This window comes from Leptodactylus fuscus, chromosome 9 (genome assembly GCF_031893055.1).
Source record: "Leptodactylus fuscus isolate aLepFus1 chromosome 9, aLepFus1.hap2, whole genome shotgun sequence".
NCBI lineage: Eukaryota > Metazoa > Chordata > Amphibia > Anura > Leptodactylidae > Leptodactylus > Leptodactylus fuscus.
The window spans coordinates 33,890,120-33,913,602 of NC_134273.1; the positions used below are offsets into that span (position 1 = coordinate 33,890,120).

Genomic DNA, 23,483 nt, shown 5'->3' on the forward strand with positions numbered 1-23,483 from the left:
GGGGGAAAATAAAAAATAACAATACATTAAACATCTAAGTGTTAATAATTTATTTTTGTGAATTAACAAAATTCAAACAGAGCCCTGATCTCAACATGATCCAGTCTGTCTGGGATTACATTAAGAGACAGAAGGATTGGTGCAAGCCTACATCCACAGAAGATCTGGGCTTAGTTCTCCAAGATGGTGGGAACAACCTCCCTGCCGATTTCCTTCAAAAACGGTGTACAAGCGCAGGCTCCTGAGCCTGAATCCCCCAGTGAGCTCCTGAGCCGGTATCCCCCAGTGAGCTCCTGAGCCGGAATCCCCCAGTGAACTCCTGAGCCTGAATCCCCCAGTGAACTCCTGAGGCTGAATCCCCCCAGTGACCTCCTGAGCCTGAATCCCCCAGTGACCTCCTGAGCCTGAATCCCCCAGTGAACTCCTGAGCCTGAATCCCCCAAGTGAGCTCCTGATTCAGGAAGACACCCAACTCACCCTGGCATGGCACAGTACACTCACTGTACTACATACAGATACTCATTGTACAGCATCTCCACCAGGCTATACATCAGTATAATATATGGGGTAGATTATTTAAGAAATGATCCAGTTTATTTTTATATACTATAAATATCCTGAGCGTCTGACATGACGTCTAGGTGCAGAGTCAGATCAACCAGTGTCCTTCCTCCCTGGGCCCCATCTTCTTAATCACACTACAGATTGGTACCCAAATACCAATCATCTTGAAGATTCTTGCTGCTATGTTGGTACATATACCTGTGTCACACAGCTGAAAGGACCCTAGATCAACACAAGAGCAAGGGAGCTAGTTACTGACAGGACCCCAAGCCGGAAACAATCATAAGCAAGACCATGGCAGAAACTTACTTCTAAAAGAAAATATGCTGGTGACATTTTAGGAACCTCAGGTGAGTGTCAGGTAATATTTTCTTGTAGCTGTATACTGGGCCCCCAGAATGAATCTTACAGATGGGCCTTAGAGTCCATTCACACGGAGTAACGTGCCGTATGATGTGACATGTATACGGCGTGTGAGACTTTGCGCACCGTAAAAGCAAAATCACGGCCGCAAAATAACGCCGCGTATACGATCCAGGCTCCCATTGAAATCAATGGGAGCTTTTACGGCGCGCAAAGTCTCACATGCCGTATACGTGCCACATCACGTGGCACATTACTCCGTGTGAACGCACCCTCAGATATACCAGTCCGACACTGTGCAAGTGTGCCTAGAAGAATTGATGCATTTGTAAAGGTCACCTTAAATATTGACGTTGATTTAGATTGATTGATTTAGATTTCTCTTTTGTTCATTACCTAAATTTGTTAATTGACAAAAATAACTAATTAACTAATTCATAATTAACACTTCTATGTCTGAAAGCATTCTCAGTGTATGTTCACACAGAGTTTTTTACAGGTGGATTTTGACGCGGATTCCGCCTGCAGAAATGGCTCCCATTGATTTCAATGGGAGCCGCTTGCTTTTTTTTTCCGATAGCTAGTAGTGGAAAAAAGAAGCAACATGGCCTATCTTACCGCGGATGGTTGTCTGTCAGCTTTGGTGGTCCCGGGATTCCGTGGGTGGGACTTTAATGTCCCTATTTTAAGTATGTCATACAGGACAGGGATAGAAAAGTCTTTGGTCACATAGTGGGCCATAAAATTATGTAGAGCCTAGGTGTGAAACAACCTAGCTGAGCTCATTATGAATTTTCATTTTGGGTTTGACCACCCAGACCCCAGAATATAATAAGTGGAAATGAAAAAAAGATTCATGCTATGAGCAACGAACGACACGTCAGCTGTAGATCCTTCTCTGGAAGCCATGTAATCACATGATTGATATGCCTTTTTGATTTTGTCCACATGGGACTAATAAAAGTCACATTTTAACTTAATTTGGATGCTCCTGGATTGCTGGATCTTGTTTTCGTTTTTTCTTACAAAATATTGCCTATAACTGAAAGGTGAAGATCCGTGCATCGGTGGTCCTTTGTTGCATCATCAATAACATCATGGTTTTGTGAGTTTGGGCTGTACCTACATTTTAGGAGATGAGTAATAATAATAATATGACAGTCTTGTTTACCGTTCATGGGCTCTGTCATGGTGTCCAGCAGTCTCTTGACTCCTCTTCAGGCCCCTTCAAACCTCCTGAATGATGTCAGTGAGGCTCGCCAATGTTATGACACTTATTATACTCTGGGAACCAAAAAGACCACAGACTATGAAAATAACATTTCTGGTTCGAACCAAATAAGTTTGAGCCCAAACGAAAATGAATATTCAGGGAACCATATCTCACAAGTTCTGCTCATCTAGTAGAGAAACGCTATAGAGAATCTAACGCTGCCAGGTTCTCTTGACTTCTGGGCACCCTGACACAATACCAGTCAATAGTCCAGAATGTGCTGCCTCACTTGTATACAGTAATAGAAATATTACCGGAAATGGTGTAACTCTGTATGGATTCAGAAGTGGTGAGTCAAATTTTGCACCAATTTTATATAAAAGAATGAATATGGAAAAGCGTTCCCTCCATCCCAGAAATTGTAGACAAGCTTAAAATCACTGCAAACCTCAAACCTGGCAAATCAATTCTTCTAACTCTAGATTAATAAAATGGCGGGGGGAGGGGAAGGAAAATGGAGGTTATTCATCGTGAATCTGACATAGTGTGAAAATGAGAAAAATGATGTGTGCAGAACAAGGGGGAAGACTCGTGATCATGAAGGAATTAGACAAATGGTGCAATGCATGTGTGTAATGTTTGTTCAGCTTGTGCCATTAGGTAGTGCAAAGTCTGGTGGCCAAATCTTATTCACAGAATGAATGAATATCAGAAGATGTGATCATGATAAGGACGGAGATTAGAAAAGTATATGGAGAAAATAGGCCTAAGGTGGTTCCCATAAAATAAAATGTATTATTTTTCTCTGCTTTTTGTCTTTATATCTAGCTGCATATTTTATATGATATATAGGGTTGAGCCGATCTTGAGATTTCAAGATCGTTTGTAAAATCCGATTTTCGATAATTTTTCAGCCAATCCTGATTCCAACCGCGATTGTGAAATTTGCTCGATCGTCGATCGGGATCCGATCGCTCAACCCTAGTTACTTTATGTTTATGGAGTAGGGTTGAGCCAATCTTGAGATTTCAGGATCGTTTTTAAAATCTGATTTTCGATCATTTTCCAGCCAATCACGATTGCGATTGTGAAATTTGCTCGATCGCCAATCGGGATCCGATCTTTCCTAATCCCGATCGTTCAACCCTAGATATATAATATAAATATGAAATGTATATGCATTTATCAAATAAAATATGTATGTGCAAAATATGAAAAATAGATAGTGTAATTCATTGTAGATCAAACCAACTGATCAGCTGGAATTGAGTTAGATGATAGATAGATAGATAGATAGATAGATAGATAGATAGATAGATAGATAGATAGATAGCCATATAAAAATAAACAGAATACAAACAGCATATCACATATTAAGCATATCATATATTTCGATTAAGCATATCCTCATGGCAAACTCAGACCTACTCTATCTATCTATCTAATTCCAGACAAACCAATCTTATTGGGATGTCATAGGAGCTGTATAGTCAAACATTATGGATTATTGAATGACAATGCATTACAAAATAATAACATACATAGTCACAAAGTAAAATGGGGAGGTAGGCGTCCTGGGCCCATAGACTTTGTGGGGTCAACCCTGGGGCAAACACGCAAACACAAACGATTCTTTTAACTGTGTCAGAGTCTGAAAGACACCAGATACAATTGAAATACGTGGTAGAGGAGGAAGCCATTGGCTTTCTGCTCTACCATCCTGTAACTTCCAGGTCGCAGGCCACTTCAAGATACCATAACCACAGCTAAGACATATGTGTTTTCTCTGCTGGGATTCAGACACCTTGTCTATGGCAATTGTGCTAGGTTTGTGGCCTACAAGTTAGAGGAAGCAGCTCTGAGCCTGACAGGATTGTGGTAGGTGAATATAATTTTATTGATGTTTTCTTTGCTCACTTTGGGGACATTATTTCTATCATTATAATTATTTCTATTATTACAGGAGTTGATATTGATTAAGCAGGCCTTATGATAACATTTAGGGACATTATTAATTAGGGGGCACATAGGGGACATTATTAGCTGAAGGGTACTATTGTTTAAAGAGACACACAATGACTTTTTTAGCTTATGGGGCACATAGGAGATATTATTTATTTAAAGATGCACTCGGGGTATTATTCACTTTCTGGGGGGGGGTTATATTTTATAAATGGGATGACAACAGGATGGGGACTTTGTGAAAGTGAGTTAAATGTGAATCGGTGCCTAGAAACATGAGGAGCCAAAGATGTCTGTGTTGTGGACTTTTCAGAGACAAGTCACGACGGGAAGAAATGGTCATGGCAGTCCAGATGGTAAAGACGAAAAATGTGAATGACTGCAACAACATTTTTATTGTACTGTATTCATACACATGATCTGCTGAACCCTGTGTATAACTAGTATATAAATTAGAATATTGATAATATTGGTATACCTGATTTGGGGGCTCCACCCGATATGTTTGTCCACCCATGAGCTGAACACCAAGCTATGACTTGATGAAGGAAGAGAACATCTAGGAAAGAACCTAAAATCACATTTCAGTCAGCGACTATCGTAAATGGTCATGTCTGCTCAGTGCTCTTTAGATCTTGTGAAATGCTTTGCCACTAAGTAGTATTGCATTGGTAAGGTGTCATGCAAGGCACAATGCGTTTATGGTGTCACACACACTTCCTACATCTCCAGGAAGACTATGGAACCTCCTTACTACATCATATTATGAAGAATTGATATCCATGTTTATTTTATGTTAGATACTTTATGAATCTGACTAAAGAAGCTTATCTATGAAATCCAAAGCAAATGGAGATGCAACATGGCTGCATAGACTTCTATGGTCATTGTGTTGAGGCTCCATGTAACTTGGAGGCCACACAAAGCTGTAATACATCTGTGACTTGGGGTTATGTTCAACCTTAAACTATCCTTTACTTGCTATATTCATTCACTTGCATGCTCATGCCACCTGCAGAATTTGCCATTTTACCCCAGGAAACAGGAAAGAGCTTGTACTGTTGTTCTGATTCATTGTCTTCATTTCTGAAAGTCATTACTCATTGCTCTTCTCTCACTAAACTGTCCCTTGTCCTATTTATCCTGAGCCAAGCTCTTTCTTCTGCCCAACCGCTAGCCCAATGCCTCCACTCTGTGCCAGTCACTGTACTGGTTGCCCATTCCCCTAGAATGCAATTTACATATATCATATCATTTTCACCCACAAACTCTCCACTGTTCTGCCCCCCTCTATATCTCCTCCCTCATCTGTCTACCACCCCACCTGTGCTCTTAGTTCTTCCATTATTCAGAGACAAAAATCCCCTTTAAAATCTCCCACTATTTTTACCTAGACTTATTTTGAGCTGCGCCAGTTCTCTGGAATGTGCCACCAAAATAACATATTTTACAAATTAACTTTTAAGTTAAAGAGGACCTTTCATGGTCCGGGGCACAGGCAGTTGTATATACTGCTGGAAAGCCGACAGTGCGCTGAATTAAGCGCACTGTCAGCTTTCCCGATCTGTGCCCCGGGTAAAGAGCTTTTGGTCCCGGTACCGTAGCTCTTTACAGTCAGAAGTGCGTCCTTCTCCACAGCAGCGCCTATTATACTGTACTGTGTGAGTGGGGAGGAACGCCCCCTCCCCTCCTGATAATACTCATCTATGGATGAGCACTGTAAGCAGACGGAGGGGGCGTTCCTCCCCGCTCACACTGTACAGCACGATAGTTGCTGCTGTGGAGAAGGACGTTCCTGACAGACTGTCAGGAACGCCCTTCTGACTGTAAAGAGCTACGGTACCGGGACCGATAGCTCTTTACCCGGGGCACAGATCGGGAAAGCCGACAGTGCGCTGAATTCAGCGCACTGTCAGCTTTCCAGCAGTATATAAAATTGCATGTGCCCTGGACCATGAAAGGTCCTCTTTAAACATTTTTTTAATGAAATGTTGAGTTTTCCATGTCAGCACCTATTTAACAAAACAAAAAAAACCTAAAATACTGCAGTTCTGACAATGGCCACTAAGCTGAATAATGTGCTGACATTTCCTGTTTTCTATAGGTTATTTGCAGCAGCCACATCACTTATCAGAACACTGATGGTCACAGCTATCATGTAAATGTAGATAAGTCACAGAATTTAACAGTAACAGTGGAAGATTTCACAGCTTATCTATTCCCCTCTCTGTACCATGACCTCTGCAAAGGTCACAGAGCATGCCTAGAAAATTCTCCCATAGAAGTCAATAGGGTCTGCTTCAGAACATTGAGTGTGTGGCCCATGGTCCATCCGCAAGAGACAGGAAAAGACAGATTATGTTGGGTTTAGAGTTGGATTTGCCAGATTTTTAAGATTTTTTTCTTTACACATGGATTATAACATGGAACATTAAAAGCATCACCTAAAATTCTTTAAAAATATGGGAAAATAGGCGCAGCGGACATGCTGTGATTTTTAAAACCAGTGCGGTTTCGCTGCGGAAGACGCTCACGGGCGAACACTTTTCAATCCCATTCAAGTGAATGGGTTTGAAAAGTGACTACCGGTTTCCGTCTCCTGTCCAGTTTCTCGGGCAGAAGACGGAAACCCACAAAGCGGAGACCAGGTGCAGGTGTAAACCCATCCTAAACTGTATTTTGTTACTCTATAAATCAAGATAAGCTATATGAATAATGTCTATCTGCTGTATCTATGATCTTAATCTTATACCTAGACCAGAGTAATGCTACTATATATTTCCCCCTCTGTATAACATCGTCCTAGCATTTAAATCAATTCGTGCATGGAAAGTGTCCGAAAATCATGGAATTTTCCTGTCGCTAGAAATTTGGCTGTGCACACGGAGCTTTTTTCTTTTACAAAAAAAAAAAAAATGAAAGGGAATATTATTGGGCTGATGTGTGACAATGTAACAGAACATATCCATATTTTATTCAGCTCAGGTCCTTCTCATTTATTCCTGGGAGCTGGAGAGTAGCAGATGACATCGGGAGAGGTGTGTCTAAGTCTTGATGTGGAGGTTGAGTCGACTGAATTAGAGCTGTGCTGTGCTGATTTGGTGCTGAGAACAACTGAATTTCTACTGTGTGGAGCTGAAATGATCAAAAAATGAACCCCAGCCAGAGAGGCACATCTATATCAGGTAGGATTTCCATGAATAGACGGAAACAAAGTTTGCATCAAAAAATGATCTTTCTATAGAGAATTTTTAAAAAAGAACATTCGCTCTGATGCTGAACTATGATACTGTATATTATCAGAGAGTATATGTCTGCAATTACAGTGCCAGGATCCAGATTCAGCATGAATAGTCTAGTCCTGGGGATTTGCCTTCCAGGAAAATCTGATTTACTTATCTCGGTTGGACATTGCATGTAAAATGCCATAGCTGATAGAATGTAAAATGCATGAGGTTAAAACACAAGCCGTGTCGGTCCGATGTAGTGTCTGGGCTCCGGTTTACAGGTGTTACTGATGCTTCTTTCTCCCTGTCAGAGGCAGCCTGGCTTGAAATGTTACAAAGGTGATGTTTGGTTATATTGTAACTGTACCTACAATAAATGTAGGCATGTATATGGGAAGTTAATAAGTATATACTGATTAATGCTACCTATATTTAGGTACCATAACTGTGCGGTCACCAAAATTAGTTACCATAAAAAAGTATAGATACACTCATTGTGTGTCTGTGCGTGTGTGTGTATATATATGAATATATATATATATATATATATATATATATATATATATATATATGTATATATATATATATATATATATATATATATATTATATATAGCTATATATAATATATATATATATATATATTATATATAGCTATATATAATATATATATATATATATATACTATATATATATATATATATATATATATATATATATATATATATATATTCTCACAAACCGGTTGACAATTTTTTATTTATCTATTACCCGTTAATTCAGATTTTACTATAAATATTGATATATTTTGTATATATTTCTATTGGTTTGTCATCATCAATCAATCGTCCCTAGCAAAATATATAGCTAATATATAACCTATATTTCACTCCCCTTTTATATTTTTGATTTCCCTTTCTTAACATTCTTCTTTTAGTTTTCACTATATGAATCAATATAAAAATATAGCTACACCTTTTAATATAGAAATGCCCATGCTAATATTTGCTGTCACAACAACAACAAAAAATCAGATTTGATGTCATGAAAAGTCGTTTCGCCCATTAATATACCCTTCTATAATACAATCTATAAGCAAAATATTGAGTGCAGAGGAAAAGATAATGTAAGGCTCATCCATTTGCTTTGATTTCTCTGTTTGTCTTGCTCATTTGAAGCTCCTATTGCTGTGGGTATTGCCATGCATCTTAAATACACCCTGAATTTATCTTCTACCAAAGCAAAGACAAATGTCTTTTCCAGCCCTTTCAATCACCATTACATTTATAGGACTAGAATCACATTTCCTAGAAAAAGCTTTTATTGTAGGGGATTAACATCTGAATTGAGGCAAATGAACAGCTCCAATTAATTTGTGTAAAGTGATGTGACAGCTTGCGCTTGTACCGTCTCACTTTTAGTTGCATATTTTTACAAGTCATATATACATTTCCTTAGTGCACAGCAGTCTTTGGTCATGTATTAAAAGAAATGGGGTCAGTTATAGTTTTTGACATGTATCCCTTTCTATACAAAATGCCCAAGGTCATCAGAGCTGTTCTTTTCATCTCCAAGGACAAGGGTCTGTCGTCTTTGTTCATACACATTATGAAAATCACTGAGAATTTCCCCTTGTAAACTTTATATGGGATCATGTTTAGTGTTTGACTCATTGTGAGCGGAAAATCTATTGAGCTTGATGAATAAATGCTAATGTTTGCTAATTAATAGAGATGTCTGTCAACTAGAATTTAGCAGGACAAACAAGTCTTTCTAGTCTACCATCTTATAGCCAAGTCTGCGATCATTGTTGTACGGTCTACTCGGAATATGATCTGTTGGATGCCAACACTGTCCTCGCACCTTTACATCTTCCTTCAGGCTCTAAACCTTGGCCACCATATTGTTTTCCTTCCCAATGAGTTGGTTCTAGACATATTTTTTGGTCATCACAATGTGAGAATTTTTTTTTTTTTTTATTTTTTTAGTTTTAATCAAATATTTGCCTATACAGAAGATAAATCTTTGTCAGAAAAAAAATTTACATTTTGAATTTTTTTTCTTATCCAAGATGAAATTTTTTTAGTTTTTAACAGAATAATTTATGAAAATGATTACCTATGAAATATATTAAAATAAAAAAAATAAAATAAAAAATATAAGGAAAAAATATATTTTTATAGATTATTTTATACCTTATGTCTTAATGTTTGGGTGCGATTTTAATGTCATTTCTTATTTAAAAACATATAGTCTAAAAATTTCCATTTGTGCTTTGTGTAACCATGAAACGCGTTGTTGATGAACGTAGCTCGTTCTGTAGTGGTGGATATTACATGCTGCAAATAATAATCGTAGAACCGGCAGAAAATATAGACTACAGCATAAATCCACAAGAAGCAAATTACGCTGTTTGCAATTAAATATAAATGCGTGAAGTGAATTTATTTTATTTGGGAAAAAATGCAAATGACTGAAGATGTGCGTTGTTTCCTTATGTTTATTAATGCCTGCAAGCCTTATTATAGAATTTCATAATATTTATTCACGACGATAATAATATGCATATTTATAGTAAGCAAATCTGTTCTGTTAGAAACTGTACAACGCAATGTTATCTGTAGCATGAGGTCTTCTTTGATTTTTATTCTGCTTTATCAATATAAAAGAAATTTTAATGAAATCAAAAAGTGTTTAATAAATGGATTTTAATACAGATAAAATCAATAGGGTTGACAATTGTAAAGTGAGTGACATACACTCTGCCAATCATGGCACTGGAAGTAAAATCCTATAAATATAGGATCTGACTCTTGTAGTTCTGGCTTTCCTGCCATGTTCTCATGGCCATGAGCAAGCTATTTCTTTGACAAAATTAGTTGTGCCATCCATGCGATACAGCCGGGGTACGCGTAGTTCATTACCATCTTCGGCCACTCCCAGGTCATCCATGTGACGCAGCAACCCAATGAGCAGTACATTACTATCTTCTACCACTGCCATGTCATCCATGTGATGCAGCAACCCAATGAGCAGTACATAACTATCTTCTACCACTGCCATGTCATCCATGTGACGCAACAACCCAATGAGCAGTACATTACTATCTTCTACCACTGCCATGTCATCCATGTGATGCAGCAACCCAATGAGCAGTACATTACTATCTTCTGCCACTCCCAAGTCAACCATGTGACGCAGTAACAACATGCACAGTACATAACTATCTTCTGCCACTGCCATGTCTTCCAATCTTTTTACCCAAAAGTTGGCCAAATACATTTCATACCAGTCAGTCAAACACTCATTCATGACAATTATTTCTCCCCACCCCTCATACATATGCCCACTCAGTTTGGCTGAGCATGCGTATCTTCTAAATAAGAGATGGGAGTAAACCAATTCCAGACACCTCTCCCCTATCTCTCTTGAAAACATAGGACAGGCCATGTTGAAACTTTTTTAGCCAAACAATGACTGAACATCAAATACACATTAAATGATCATCCAGTTGCATCAGAATTGGGTGAACTTAATCCAATGTATATGGCCATTTTAATTCCTTATTGAGAAAAAAAAATATGATTACAAGCTACAAGTATACCCTTTTGATCTTTCTAGTTGACAGTCTTTAAGTTAGACCTGTATTAGCAATAAATACGTTGAATGATGCCACCCCATCCAGCTCACCATGGGCAGCAACTTAAAAGAGCTTGCCTGACCCAAATGGTGCACAAAGGTACCGAGGACACTGTATCCTGCACTCTTGGGATCTTCATAAAATGGAACTCCTGTACATGGTTGTCCTGACATATTTCAGACAGACACTGTCACTCTTCTCCATAGTAAAAAAAATACATGGAATACATGGAATTCAAATGAATCTGGCCACCCGGTAGGTGAACTAAGAGTCTAGTATGTAGAGGATGGGGTGATAGGAACTGGTTGCACCAGTCTTTAATTAATTTAGCCTTTTACTAACACAAAAGGGAAAACAAAATGGAGAGCAAGCGAAACTAAGCTAGCAGATGTATATTCACATATATGTCCTTTTGGTGATGCAATGTGAACCTGGGGTATAATTTGAAGCTTCTGCAACTGGGGTCCACCACCTATAATGAGCCCTTTATAATACTAATTTGTCTATACATAGCAAAGGGTCTTTGCCCCACTAGGCACCATAACAAATGTGTGATTGGACCCCATGACTCTTGTAGCTACTCTTCTAGTAAATCCTGGGGAAAAGCATGAAGGAAGAAAGTGACACACACCCATAAGTAGATTTTGTGGAAAAATAAAAAAAATATAAAAAAATAAAGAATATTAGTGATTAATTTCTATGCTATACAAAAGTAAAAAACAAACATAGACAATACACAAATGATACTTAACCATGATTGGTTAATATGTCAGTCTAAGTATAGCAGAACAAGATAAATCCAACAGCTTCTACATTATGGAGGTACAGATCCTACACAGCATCCACTGTGGCTGGGTTGAACTGGTCAATGGTACTTCCAGATGGCAGTCTGTGTCTCCCTTGCGGGACAGTCTTCCAGTTTAACAGTTTGATACACTCTTTCAAATCCACAACTTTTTACAATTCCCAGGGAGCATGATGTTGATTCTCTACAGTTGCCCTGTTGGACTGGAGGCTACGCTAAGGGTCGTAACTCTGAGGTCCACAAAACTCTAACCTTACAAAACACATCTTGTACACTATATCTTCTACAATACGAGCAGAGATAAATCCCATCTCCTGACCATAGAACAACACACAACCATCTGGTGTCTTCCAGCCTAACTTGGGGCACTGGCTAAGATTAAGGGTTGTACTCCACTGGTTTGCCGCTTTAAAGGGGTTGTGCGGGATATTCTGAAATCCCTAAACTAATCTAAACACCCTTCCCCCTCCTACTTTCTAAATAACATTATTAATTAAAAAAGTATATTTACCCATAACAGTCATGTGACCACCCCAGGGACATTTTACATTCAGTGACGATCCATTTACATTGCATTGTAAATGGAAACAGATCATCACTACTACTCCCCCATCCACTTCACTCATACTTACCCATCCACGGCTTCTTTTGGCGAGATGGGTCATCTTCCTGTACTGGCAGGGTGTGCGCTCTTCTCTTCTCCTAGCAGTGTGTGCCCACTGCTGCTGGTAAATCACCTCTACTACATGTCTACGCATGCGCAGTAGAGGTGACGATGGAGAAGGAGCACACACACAGTACAGGAGGAGAAGAGACCGTCTCACAGGAAGCCATGGAGGGTAAGTATGTAATATGGGTCGGGGTTGGGCTGAGTAGGTAGGGTAGGACATGTAGGATAGCTAGGATAGGAAGGATAGATAGACAGGTAGGGGTGTATGGTGGGGGAGACTGAGGAAAGAGACAAGAGAGAGGTGAGAGGGGTTAGGAAATACGTAGCAGGAAGCATATCAGTTTAAAGTATAGTCATTGGTATTGGATGAGCATGAGTCATGGCTAGATGTAGATTTCCTTCTTTGTTAAATAAAGTCCATTTACTATTTAGGTTCCAAAACCTGAAATTGTTCCTTTATAGCCCATAGAAAACAAAAGCAATAGACAATGACACTTCACTCGGATTTATCTCAACTGGGGAAAGCAAATTCATTAAACAGCAAAATGACAATGAAGATAGCCTGTCTGTAATTTATCTTTCAAGGGTAAGTCATGGTATGTCCGCTTGTTATCTTTGGCACCAGCTTTACTGATACATTTCTAACATTGATCACTCAATTCAACAAACAATGGGTTCATTGAATGATGTTATATCATCCCATTATCTCATTCCAGTGAACTATGGCATTTTATCCGCTTTTGCTACCACACATGTTGTGGTTAGGGTCTTCTATACTGATAAGGGTTAGGGTCCTCCCAAATACTGATTGTCTCTTGCTATGTTCATGCATAAGGAAGGGGCCATTACTGTATTTCCTGGACACACCGGGAGGTGCTGAGAAGTCACTAAAAACTCACAGCATCTTCTCAATGCAACTTCCCTCTAATGGAACAGCTGGGATCAGAGTTAACTCAAATCTCATCTATTTAAGCACTTAGATGTCCCACTCAATGCTGACCATAGCACTTAAAAAGTTTTACATAGGGAGGACAGAGCTTCTTCTGTAAGCTCAACAGTCACCATTTCCATGGCAGCTGGGCGCCTTTAAATTGGTCTGCCATCTACTAAAGCCTAATAGGCCCTTCCTAATGCAGAACCTATTAGGTTTCCTGACAGTGCAACAGTGATATAGAAATATTGCAGTTAGTTATTGAAGAGATAAAAGGTGAAACCTCTAAATGGGAATGGAAAAGAAAATCTAAATTGTTTAGAAAAAAAAATGTGCAAAACCTAAGTGTTAGGATAACAGATGCGGTTCTGAGCCAATAGTGATAACCAGTACTAGATATACTGATCAAAATGGTAAATACAGAGCAGTGTGTCCTACACCCCCTGGCTGCACCAACCCCACAGTGGTATTCACCAGAGTTCCAGATGGTGGGGATGGACTTGGTGGCACTACAAGGCAGAGCGGTACGGGTCAGAAAATGTCAAACACACAGCACACCACAAATCACAGTAGAACCAGACACTGGTAACTCTTACCAGCAGATCTTCAGAGTGCGGTGCAGGTCCAAGGAACCAGAGGGCAGCTTCAGGTAGTCAGCAGGTGGCAGCAGAGAGTTAAGGGTAGTCGTCTGGGTTGTCAACAAGAGGGCAGTGCAGTACAGAGGGTAATCCAAAGGGAAGGTCAGACAGGCCAGGTCAATAACAGGAGCAGTAGAGCAGTACAAAAACAGATTCAGGAAGCAGAGGTCTAGAGACAAGATGGGGTCATAAACAGGAGCAGGCACAGTATATAAATCAGCAGGCAAAAGGAAGATTCAGAGGCCAAGACAAGGGATCAAAAGCGCAGGCAATCATATATAGGAGGAACTCTCACTATCAGGAACCAGAGGAAACACTGAATAACCACCGGCAGTCTGGAGCCAGAGTCATCCTTAAATATTTTCTGGCTTGCCGCTAGCCCAAAAAGTGGAAGTCCCCCATCAGGAAGAGACCAACAACCCCTGCACATCGCTGCGGAGGTCCCGGCCTGCCTCCCGAGACCCGGAACTCAGGGAACTCAGGAGCACAGGGCCGGCAACCTCAACATAGCCTTGTGGAGGCTCCAGCCCTACTCCTAACGCTAAGTAAAATAAATGCCCTTATGCATTGTTGTTTTTTTTTTGTTTTTTTGTTTTTCATTTAAAAACCAAATTAGTATCAAGGCATCCGTAACTACAAGTAATATGTCCTATAAGTAAAACTGGTTATTATTATTCCCATAAACAGAAATTTGGCTGCTTTGATACTGCAATTAATCATGTAGTTTAGTGTATACACTGTGATAGCTCTCAACAGATATGGTAACTATAACAAAATTATATAAATTAGGAAGAACCATAATGATTAGAGATGAGCGAACACTAAAATGTTCGAGGTTCGAAATTCGATTCGAACAGCCGCTCAATGTTCGTGTGTTCGAACGGGTTTCGAACCCCATTATAGTCTATGGGGAACAGATACTCGTTAAGGGGGAAACCCAAATCCGTGTCTGGAGGGTCACCAAGTCCACTATGACACCCCAGGAAATGATGCCAACACCTCTGGAATGACACTGGGACAGCAGGGGAAGCATGTCTGGGGGCATCTAACACACCAAAGACCCTCTATTACCCCAACATCACAGCCTAACAACTACACACTTTACACACTCAATACCACCTCTCTGACAGTAGGAAAACACCTTGAAACATGTGTATTTGGCACTTGCAGTGAGGAGAGCTTGTCACCAGCAGTGAATTTGGCCCTTGTAGTAAGTTGAGGTTGGCACCAACATTTGTTTTGAAAATCAGGGTGGATTGAGCCTCTAACCAGCAGAGTTTGGGCAAATTCATGGTGGAGGGAGCCTCTAAAAACCCCAGTTTGGACCAATTCATGGTGGAGGGAGACTCTAAAAACCCCAGTTTGGACCAATTCATGGTGGAGGGAGCCTCTAAAAACCCCAGTTTGGACCAATTCATGGTGGAGGGAGCCTCTAACCAGCCCAGTTTGGGCAAATTCATGGTGGAGGGAGCCTCTAACCAGCCCAGTTTGGACCAATTAATGGTGGAGGGAGCCTCTAACCAGCCCAGTTTGGACCAATTAATGGTGGAGGGAGCCTCTAACCACCCCAGTTTGGACCAATTCATGGTGGAGGGAGCCTCTAACCAGCCCAGTTTGGACCAATTCATGGTGGAGGGAGCCTCTAAAAAACCCAGTTTGGACCAATTCATGGTGGAGGGAGCCTCTAAACAGCCCAGTTTGGGCAAATTCATGGTGGAGGGAGCCTCTAACCACCCCAGTTTGGACCAATTCATGGTGGAGGGAGCCTCTAAACAGCCAAGTTTGGACCAATTCATGGTGAAGGGAGCCTCTAAAAACCCGTTTGGACCAATTCATGGTGGAGGGAGCCTCTAACCAGCCCAGTTTGGGCAAATTCATGGTGGAGGGAGCCTCTAAACAGCCCAGTTTGGGCAAATTCATGGTGGAGGGAGCCTCTAACCAGCCCAGTTTGGACCAATTCATGGTGGAGGGAGCCTCTAACCAGCCCAGTTTGGGCAAATTCATGGTGGAGGGAGCCTCTAAACAGCCCAGTTTGGGCAAATTCATGGTGGAGGGAGCCTCTAACCAGCCCAGTTTGGACCAATTCATGGTGGAGGGAGCCTCTAACCAGCCCAGTTTGGGCAAATTCATGGTGGAGGGAGCCTCTAAACAGCCCAGTTTGGGCAAATTCATGGTGGAGGGAGCCTCTAACCAGCCCAGTTTGGACCAATTAATGGTGGAGGGAGCCTCTAAACAGCCAAGTTTTGGGAAATTCATGGTGGAGGGAGCCTCTAACCAGCCCAGTTTGGACCAATTCATGGTGGAGGGAGCCTCTAACCAGCCCAGTTTGGACCAATTCATGGTGGAGGGAGCCTCTAAACAGCCCAGTTTGGGCAAATTCATGGTGGAGGGAGCCTCTAAAAAACCCAGTTTGGACCAATTCATGGTGGAGGGAGCCTCTAATTAGCCCAGTTTGGACCAATTAATTGTGGAGGGAGCCTCTAACCAGCCCAGTTTGGACCAATTAATGGTGGAGGGAGCCTCTAACCACCCCAGTTTGGGCAAATTCATGGTGGAGGGAGCCTCTAACCAGCCCAGTTTGGACCAATTAATGGTGGAGGGAGCCTCTAAACAGCCAAGTTTTGGGAAATTCATGGTGGAGGGAGCCTCTAACCAGCCCAGTTTGGACCAATTCATGGTGGAGGGAGCCTCTAAACAGCCCAGTTTGGGCAAATTCATGGTGGAGGGAGCCTCTAACCAGCCAAGTTTGGACCAATTCATGGTGAAGGGAGCCTCTAAAAACCCGTTTGGACCAATTCATGGTGGAGGGAGCCTCTAACCAGCCCAGTTTGGGCAAATTCATGGTGGAGGGAGCCTCTAAACAGCCCAGTTTGGGCAAATTCATGGTGGAGGGAGCCTCTAAACAGCCCAGTTTGGGCAAATTCATGGTGGAGGGAGCCTCTAACCAGCCCAGTTTGGACCAATTCATGGTGGAGGGAGCCTCTAACCAGCCCAGTTTGGGCAAATTCATGGTGGAGGGAGCCTCTAAACAGCACAGTTTGGGCAAATTCATGGTGGAGGGAGCCTCTAACCAGCCCAGTTTGGACCAATTAATGGTGGAGGGAGCCTCTAACCAGCCCAGTTTGGGCAAATTCATGGTGGAGGGAGCCTCTAAACAGCCCAGTTTGGGCAAATTCATGGTGGAGGGAGCCTCTAACCAGCCCAGTTTGGACCAATTCATGGTGGAGGGAGCCTCTAACCAGCCCAGTTTGGGCAAATTCATGGTGGAGGGAGCCTCTAAACAGCCCAGTTTGGGCAAATTCATGGTGGAGGGAGCCTCTAACCAGCCCAGTTTGGACCAATTAATGGTGGAGGGAGCCTCTAAACAGCCAAGTTTTGGGAAATTCATGGTGGAGGGAGCCTCTAACCAGCCCAGTTTGGACCAATTCATGGTGGAGGGAGCCTCTAAACAGCCCAGTTTGGGCAAATTCATGGTGGAGGGAGCCTCTAAACAGCCAAGTTTGGACCAATTCATGGTGAAGGGAGCCTCTAAAAACCCGTTTGGACCAATTCATGGTGGAGGGAGCCTCTAACCAGCCCAGTTTGGGCAAATTCATGGTGGAGGGAGCCTCTAAACAGCCCAGTTTGGGCAAATTCATGGTGGAGGGAGCCTCTAACCAGCCCAGTTTGGACCAATTCATGGTGGAGGGAGCCTCTAACCAGCCCAGTTTGGGCAAATTCATGGTGGAGGGAGCCTCTAAACAGCCCAGTTTGGGCAAATTCATGGTGGAGGGAGCCTCTAACCAGCCCAGTTTGGACCAATTAATGGTGGAGGGAGCCTCTAAACAGCCAAGTTTTGGGAAATTCATGGTGGAGGGAGCCTCTAACCAGCCCAGTTTGGACCAATTCATGGTGGAGGGAGCCTCTAACCAGCCCAGTTTGGACCAATTCATGGTGGAGGGAGCCTCTAAACAGCCCAGTTTGGGCAAATTCATGGTGGAGGGAGCCTCTAAAAAACCCAGTTTGGACCAATTCATGGTGGAGGGAGCCTCTAATTAGCCCAGTTTGGACCAATTAATTGTGGAGGGAGCCTCTAACCAGCCCAGTTTGGACCAATTAATGGTGGAGGGAGCCTCTAACCACCCCAGTTTGGGCAAATTCATGGTGGAGGGAGCCTCTAACCAGCCCAGTTTGGACCAATTAATGGTGGAGGGAGCCTCTAAACAGCCAAGTTTTGGGAAATTCATGGTGGAGGGAGCCTCTAACCAGCCCAGTTTGGACCAATTCATGGTGGAGGGAGCCTCTAAACAGCCCAGTTTGGGCAAATTCATGGTGGAGGGAGCCTCTAAAAAACCCAGTTTGGACCAATTCATGGTGGAGGGAGCCTCTAATTAGCCCAGTTTGGACCAATTAATTGTGGAGGGAGCCTCTAACCAGCCCAGTTTGGACCAATTCATGGTGGAGGGAGCCTCTAACCAGCCCAGTTTGGGCAAATTCATGGTGGAGGGAGCCTCTAAACAGCCCAGTTTGGGCAAATTCATGGTGGAGGGAGCCTCTAACCAGCCCAGTTTGGACCAATTAATGGTGGAGGGAGCCTCTAAACAGCCAAGTTTTGGGAAATTCATGGTGGAGGGAGCCTCTAACCAGCCCAGTTTGGACCAATTCATGGTGGAGGGAGCCTCTAAACAGCCCAGTTTGGGCAAATTCATGGTGGAGGGAGCCTCTAAACAGCCAAGTTTGGACCAATTCATGGTGAAGGGAGCCTCTAAAAACCCGTTTGGACCAATTCATGGTGGAGGGAGCCTCTAACCAGCCCAGTTTGGGCAAATTCATGGTGGAGGGAGCCTCTAAACAGCCCAGTTTGGGCAAATTCATGGTGGAGGGAGCCTCTAACCAGCCCAGTTTGGACCAATTCATGGTGGAGGGAGCCTCTAACCAGCCCAGTTTGGGCAAATTCATGGTGGAGGGAGCCTCTAAACAGCCCAGTTTGGGCAAATTCATGGTGGAGGGAGCCTCTAACCAGCCCAGTTTGGACCAATTAATGGTGGAGGGAGCCTCTAAACAGCCAAGTTTTGGGAAATTCATGGTGGAGGGAGCCTCTAACCAGCCCAGTTTGGACCAATTCATGGTGGAGGGAGCCTCTAACCAGCCCAGTTTGGACCAATTCATGGTGGAGGGAGCCTCTAAACAGCCCAGTTTGGGCAAATTCATGGTGGAGGGAGCCTCTAAAAAACCCAGTTTGGACCAATTCATGGTGGAGGGAGCCTCTAATTAGCCCAGTTTGGACCAATTAATTGTGGAGGGAGCCTCTAACCAGCCCAGTTTGGACCAATTAATGGTGGAGGGAGCCTCTAACCACCCCAGTTTGGGCAAATTCATGGTGGAGGGAGCCTCTAACCAGCCCAGTTTGGACCAATTAATGGTGGAGGGAGCCTCTAAACAGCCAAGTTTTGGGAAATTCATGGTGGAGGGAGCCTCTAACCAGCCCAGTTTGGACCAATTCATGGTGGAGGGAGCCTCTAAACAGCCCAGTTTGGGCAAATTCATGGTGGAGGGAGCCTCTAAAAAACCCAGTTTGGACCAATTCATGGTGGAGGGAGCCTCTAATTAGCCCAGTTTGGACCAATTAATTGTGGAGGGAGCCTCTAACCAGCCCAGTTTGGGCAAATTCATGGTGGAGGGAGCCTCTAACCAGCCCAGTTTGGACCAATTCATGGTGGAGGGAGCCTCTAACCAGCCCAGTTTGGACCAATTCATGGTGGAGGGAGCCTCTAAAAAACCCAGTTTGGACCAATTCATGGTGGAGGGAGCCTCTAAACAGCCCAGTTTGGGCAAATTCATGGTGGAAGGAGCCTCTAACCAGCAGAGTTGTGGGAAAGCAGGGTGGAGGGAGCCTCTAACCAGCAGAGTTGGTGGAAATCAGGGTGGAGGGAGCCTCTAACCAGCAGAGTTGGGGGAAATCATGTTGGAGGGAGCCTAGTATTAGCAGAATTGTGCAACGCTTATGGTGGATGAGTATGAGGATGCGGAGGAATTGGAGAGGTTGAGTACAGACATGGAGTTTCATGTTGGGGTGCTTTACACAGGTGGGCACAAAAATGAAGGCTCTATCCAGTGGTGGTTCATTTTTATCAAAGTGAGCCGGTCGGCACTCTCAGCTGACAGACGGGTGCGCTTGTCAGTGATGATGCCACCGGCTGCACTGAACACCCTCTCAGATAGGACGCTGGCGGCAGGACAGGACAGCACCTCCAAGGCATATAGGGCAAGTTCAAGCCACAGGTCCAACTTCGACACCCAATACGTGTAGGGCGCAGAGGGGTCGGAGAGGACAGGGCTGTGGTCGGAAAGGTATTCCCGCAACATGCGCCTATACTTCTCACGCCTGGTGACACTAGGACCCTCCGTGGCGGCACTTTGGCGAGGGGGTGCCATCAAGGTGTCCCAGACCTTAGACAGTGTGCCCCTCGTTTGTGTGGACCGGTGAGAACTTGGTTGCCTACTGGAGGAACTGCCCTCCCTGCCGCCAACGTCACATGCTGGAAACATCTCCATCATATTCTGCACCAATTGCCTGTGGCAAGCATTGATGCGATTGGCCCTCCCCTCTACCGGAATAAAAGACGAGATGTTGTTTTTATACCGGGGGTCAAGGATAGCAAAGATCCAGTACTGGTTGTCCTCCATGATTTTGACAATACGCTTGTCGGTTGTAAAGCACCCCAACATGAACTCAGCCATGTCTGCCACAGTGTTAGTTGGCATGACTCCTCTGGCCCCACCGGAAAGTTCAATCTCCATTTCCTCCTCATCCTCCATGTCTACCCATCCGCGCTGCAACAATGGGACGATTCGAAGTTGCCCGGAAGCCTCCTGTATCACCATCACATCATCGGACAACTCTTCTTCCTCCTCCTCCTCCTCCTCCTCCTCCATTAAACGCAGTGAAGCGGACAGATGTGTGGACCTACTCTCCAGCTGTGACGGATCGGATGCTATCCCTAACTCCTCTGTGTGATCTGAGTTATCCCTGATGTCAATCAGGGATTCTCTCAGAACACACAAGAGCGGGATTGTAAGGCTCACCATCGCATCCTCAGAGCTCACCCTCCTTGTGGACTCCTCAAAGACCCGTAGGATGTCACAAAGGTCTCTCATCCATGGCCACTCATGGATGTGAAACTGAGGCAGCTGACTTTGTGGCACCCTAGGGTTTTGTAGCTGGTATTCCATCAAAGGTCTCTGCTGCTCAACCACTCTATTCAACATCTGAAACGTTGAGTTCCAGCGTGTGGGGACGTCGCACAAAAGCCGGTGTTGTGGCACATGCAGGCGTTGCTGGAGAGATTTTAAGCTAGCAGCGGCTACTGTCGACTTGCGAAAGTGGGCGCACATGCGCCGCACTTTCACCAGTAGCTCTGGAACATTGGGGTAGCTCTTTAGGAAACGTTGCACCACTAGGTTGAAGACGTGGGCCAGGCATGGAACATGTTGGAGTCCGGCAAGCTCCAGAGCTGCTACCAGGTTCCGGCCGTTATCACAAACGACCATGCCTGGGCCCAGGTGCAGCGGCTCAAACCATATTGCCGTCTCATCGAGGAGGGCATCCCTCACCTCGGAGGCAGTGTGCTGTCTGTCCCCCAAGCTGATCAGCTTCAGCACAGCCTGCTGACGTCTACCAACGCCAGTGCTGCAACGTTTCCAACTCGTAGCTGGGGTCAATCTAACAGCGGAGGAGGAGGCGGTGGCGGAGGAGGAGGCGGTGGCGGAGGAGGAGGCGGTAGAGGAGGAGGAGGAGGGGGGTGTTCTTCTCGTGTCCCTGCCAGGAATGTTAGGCGGGGAGACGAGGTACACCGGGCCAGTTTGGGAAGCAGTCCCAGCCTCAACTACATTCACCCAGTGTGCCGTCAGTGAAATGTAGCGTCCCTGTCCGCATGCACTTGTCCACGCGTCGGTGGTCAAGTGGACCTTTGTGCAAAGCGCGGAACTAAGGGCCCGCCTGATGTTGAGTGACACGTGCTGGTGCAAGGCGGGGACGGCACACCGGGAGAAGTAGTGACGGCTAGGGACGGCATAGCGAGGTGCCGCAGTTGCCATCAGGTCCAGGAAGGCGGGAGTTTCAACAAGCCGGAACGCCAACATCTCCTGGGCCAGCAGTTTAGCGATGTTGGCGTTCAAGGCTTGCGCGTGTGGGTGGTTAGCAGTGTATTTCTGCCGCCGCTCCAATGTCTGAGAGATGGTGGGTTGTTGTAAAGAAACGCCTGATGGTGCCTTTGATGGTGCAGGAGAAGGAGATAAGACAGGACCAGGGGAGGATGAGGTAGAAGTCAACAAAGTGGCGGAGGCAGATGAAGTGGTGTCCTGGCTCGTCCTCTGGAGTGCATCGCCAGCACAGTCAGCAGTGGCAGTGGCAGAGGCAGAGGCAGTGGCAGTGGCGTGAACGGCAGGCGGCCTTTGTCCTGCCGTTGCTGCCTGCCACTGATTCCAGTGCTTGGATTCCAAATGACGGCGCATTGAAGTGGTGGACAGGTTGCTCTTCTCAGAGCCCCTAATCAATTTCGAGAGGCAAATTGTGCAGACAACACTATATCTGTCCTCGGCGCATTCCTTGAAAAAACTCCACACCTTCGAGAAACGTGCCCTCGAGGTGGGAGTTTTTCGGGGCTGGGTACGAACTGGAACATCTTGGGAGATTCCGGGTGTGGCCTGGCTTCGCCTAAGCTGCTGACCTCTGCCTCTGCCTCTAGCTACCCTTTTTGGTGCTGCACCTGCCTCAACATCCACACTACTTTCCCCGCTTGACATCCCCCCTGTCCAGGTCGGGTCAGTGTCCTCATCATCCACCACTTCCTCTTCCAACTCCTGTCTCATCTCCTCCTCCCGCACAATGCGCCGGTCAACTGGATGCCCTGACGGCAACTGCGTCACATCATCGTCGATGAGGGTGGGTTGCTGGTCATCCACCACCAAATCGAACGGAGATGGAGGAGACTCTAGTGTTTGAGCATCTGGACACAGATGCTCCTCTGTTAGGTTCGTGGAATCGTGACGTGGAGAGGCAGGTTGAGGGACAATGAAAGGAGCGGAGAACAGCTCTGGGGAGCAGGGACAGTTTGGGTTATTGTTCTGTAAAGCTTCGGAATTTTGGGAGGAAGGAAGACAAGACTGTTGGGTAATAGGAGGAGAGGAGGCAGAGTCTGACTGGCTGCTGGACAATGTGCTGTAAGCGTTCTCTGACAGCCATTGCAAGACCTGTTCCTGGTTCTCGGGCCTACTAAGGTTTGTACCCTGCAGTTTAGTTAATGTGGCAAGCAACCCTGGCACTGTGGAGTGGCGCAATGCTTGCTGCCCCACAGGAGTAGGCACGGGACGCCCTGTGGCTTCACTGCTACCTTGCTCCCCAGAACCATTCCCCCGACCTCGCCCACGGCCTCGTCCACGTCCCTTTCCGGGAGCCTTGCGCATTTTGAATTCCTAGTTAGAAATTGGCAC

At 44.4% G+C, this 23,483-nt stretch overlaps 1 protein-coding gene across 1 annotated transcript in view; it reads left to right on the top strand.

Annotated features, from left to right (window-relative positions):
* Window positions 1-7,075: 7,075 nt before the first annotated feature.
* The window catches only part of SLC6A1 (solute carrier family 6 member 1), a 150,097-nt gene continuing 133,689 nt past the window's right edge, over window positions 7,076-23,483 (top strand). Inside the window, exon 1 of the mRNA XM_075287611.1 lies at window positions 7,076-7,287. The gene's annotated coding sequence lies outside the window, so the exon portion shown is untranslated. The remainder of the gene's footprint in view (window positions 7,288-23,483) is intronic.